This window comes from Physeter macrocephalus, chromosome 8 (assembly GCF_002837175.3).
Source record: "Physeter macrocephalus isolate SW-GA chromosome 8, ASM283717v5, whole genome shotgun sequence".
NCBI classification, from domain to species: domain Eukaryota; kingdom Metazoa; phylum Chordata; class Mammalia; order Artiodactyla; family Physeteridae; genus Physeter; species Physeter macrocephalus.
Genome location: NC_041221.1, coordinates 66,649,938 through 66,653,694, shown reverse-complemented (window position 1 = coordinate 66,653,694; position 3,757 = coordinate 66,649,938).

The following is a 3,757-nucleotide window of genomic DNA, read 5'->3' as shown; positions in this document are numbered from 1 at the left end:
AAGGTCACTCAACTGGGGCTCAAAGAACATCCAAATAAGTTAGCTGCTATTATCAGGGAAGTGTTTTGTTTAGTTTTATAGAAGAAGTTCTATAAGCAGTCAGTCAAGGTTCCAGATGAAATGTGAATTCCCACTTTGAGATCCTGTGTTAGGGTTATTGCTCACACTGCCTCTTCTTTCAAGTCGTCACAGACTGTATATAAAGCTTTTTTAACTGATATATTCCATAACATGTTTTGTAATGAGCTATTAGAGAATGTACTATACTTGCAGCTAATAATCATTTTATAACACTGAATTAAACATTTTAAAAGCATATTAGTTTCTATGCTATCAATAAGACCTTAACATCCTTATGCATAACGAACATATCAAAAAGGTGGAATTCTTCTAAAGACTACCAGAAAGTGTTAGAAGATGAGGTCTCATTTAAATGCTAATAAAATTTATTTTTTCACATAGCAGACATTTTCAGAGTTAACCTTCTTTGGCCATAGTTTATAGCAAAATAAAATTGACTTTCAAAAGAGTTTAACTTTTTGCATTTCTGGAAGATTATAATTATTCCTGTGTCCTCTGAGATTTATAATTTGATAGCCTGCCACTCTTAATAAATAGACCAGTTTTGCAATTCTAATATAATCCTATAACATCTTATTATTAGATGATCATTAACACTTAAACCCAATGATCTATTCTTGCCCTCTGTTAATATATACTGTCATCCCTTATAAAAGAGATTAAAGGAAACAGAGAGTGTGTTCTCCCTGGGGAGAGGGATGCAATTTGTAATAAACTGGCAAGTAAATCTCATGAATAGCTTCTACACAGTGTCCCCATTTTGATCTAAATCTTTAACCAGTTCAAAAAATAAATAACTAAAAAATAAAAATACTGATAGGACATAATGAGCCCAAGCACGAACCATGTCGAGAGAGAATCTACTGGGACAATGTCTTTGTTCAGACAACTAAAGGACCACATCTAGGTTTCTACCTCTAACTCACTTCTACTTTAGATTTGAGGAGCCTGTGGAATAGTCCAAGTGTCCAAATATTGAACAGGATGCTAAATATCTCACAAGAAAGGGTAGCTGGGAACAACTTGATGATTTCTGTTTTAGCACTTTCTGTGTTAGTATTTGATGTTCTGATGATGAGGCTTTCATGTCTGCTTATGTTCTGGACTCTCAGACCTAGCATTCACTCCTTCATGTTACCTCAAAGCCAAGAGTATTTATACAAAAAGAAATTGGGAAAAAACAAAGTGGGAGACCAAGTGTATTTGCTTCAGTAGGAGTGGGTTAATAAGGGGGAAAAAGAGTCAAGCAGGAGAGCACCACTGGAGAAATCCCCTCAAACTCTTTTTCTTTTCATGAGTCTCCCTCCAAGATGTGATAACTACTTTTAAAGGTGAGGTTTCCAACAACAGAGAACACTGGTGTCGTAAATTACTATTTATTTATTTCAACATTTTGTTAAATAGTAATTTTCCCTAGTGGCTAAAACCAGATAGAATGTTATGGTATTAATGGTTCTTGGCTGTGAGGCTTATACTTCATTTGCAATCAAATCAGCAGGCTCCTCATCCTCTAAAGCAATTTGGATTTAAAAAAAAAAAAGATACAGCCATCAGAATACTCAAGAGGAAACAAATTCACACAAAACCGCACAATAAGGAAGAAAAACCTTTTCAAATTAATTTTTCAAAGGCTCCTAGATGTTATAGCATTAGGAAACCTCCTCCTGGTGTAATTAATGAAGTCTCTGCACGTAAAATGGACCCAAAGCAAATTTAGAATCTTTATTTTAATTAAAAAGGGCTCCACTGTGAAGTAGTGACCATCTTGACACCAAAAGGCATAGGACAGAACAAGGCAGAATACTTACAAGAGAACTAATGTAATAAACCTGAAAAGCTGAAGGAGATCAAGACGGATACAATTCTCTCAGCCAGAGCTGACCAAGGTTTTCATTACTTCCTTAGAAAGGAGAAAGTAAAATGCTAATCTCAAAACCCCAGTCTATAACATTTTAGTCGTTGCATCTTCAAAATAGCTAAATTCTATAAAGTTCTAAGTCTGTAACTCATGTTCAGTCATTTACAACATATCTTTTTGTTGTTCTTATGAAGCCCCTCTGGGAGTAGGATTTATAGTTATGTGGCCCGTGTGGACTCTGATGGACAAGGGCTGGTGCCCAGAATGGGCAGATCACCCAAGTAAGCCCACCTTGCAGAATAGTACCTTAACATTTATTCCTGAGTAAGAGAATTATAACACCTGATTTTATTCATTCTTCTACAAGCATTCATTGAGCACCTACAATGTGTACTGCCTTCTGAGAAACACAAAAATAACAATTCTTGGGTGGGTAAGAAGAGGGTTGCTAAGGCATATGAATAAATGCCAAATTAAAGACATATCAAAGTCTCCTGATTTCTCCTTAAAATTACTCTCCCTCCCCAACTATTCTGCAATGGCACTTGGCCACACATCTCTTACAAACATTTCTACTCTATTATAGTAAGTTACTAGGGAGAAGGTACTGACATTCAAGTTTATGGGCCCAGGGTATGACAAATATAGTGGGCGCTTTGGAGTATGTCTTTGAAATGAATTAATGAATTCAAAGAACAGAGATTTTTAGTTCATGTGATCTCTGGAAAGATGTCAAGAAGAAGAAGGAAACTCAACAGACCTGAAACAAAGAAATGATGATAGAAATAGTGGTGGGACGTAATTTAGGAGAAAATGCCTCTGGTCTGGATAATGTAACTGGAAGATTTGCATCCTGTCTCCTGCTTCAGAGTTCTCCTCCCCTATGATCTACTCCTAGATCAGCCGTCAAAATGTAACACCTACAAAAAATGAACAGTTAATTAAGACAACTGCAGCTGATTTTTATTTTAATTCAATCTTCAAGACATATTCAGGTAATGGAGGGAAAATAAACTTTTGATTTGAATTTTCCAGACAAATTATAGCTGTAGACATAGCTCTATTTTTCAATGAAGTCCTGTTCTCTTAAGAAAGTTTGTCTATTTATTGCATGTTATGAGCTAAATTGGGTCCCATCAAAAATTCATCTGTTGAAGTCCTAATACCCCCATACCTCAGAATTTAATTGTATTTATTTATTTATTTATTTATTTATTTTATTTATTTATTGGCCATAAATGCATGAGTTTATTTCTGGAAACTCAATTGCATTCCACTGATCTATATGTCTATCATTACACCAGTACCATACTGTTCTATTTCTTTAGTAGATGTTTATTGGAGTATAATTGCTTCACAATACTGGTTAGTTTCTGTTGTACAACAAAGTGAATCAGCCATATGCATACTTATTGTCCCCATATCCCCTCCCTCTTGAGCCTCCCGCCACCCTCCCTATCCCACCCCTCTAGGTCATCACAAACCACCAAGCTGATCTCCCTGTGCTATGCGGCTGCTTCCCACTAGCTAACTATTTTACATTCGGTAGTGTATATATGTCGATGCTACTTTCACTTCGCCCCAGCTTCCCCCTCCCACCCTGTGTCAAGTCCATTCTCTATGACTACATCTTTATTTCTGCTCTGCAACTAGGTTCATCAGTACCAATTTTATTTTTTTTAGGTTCCATACATATGTGTTAGCATACGGTATTTGTTTTTCTCTTTCTGACTGACTTCTCTCTGTATGACAGACTCTAGGTCCATCCGCCTCACTACAAATAACTCAATTTCGTTTCTTTTTATGGCTGAGTAATAT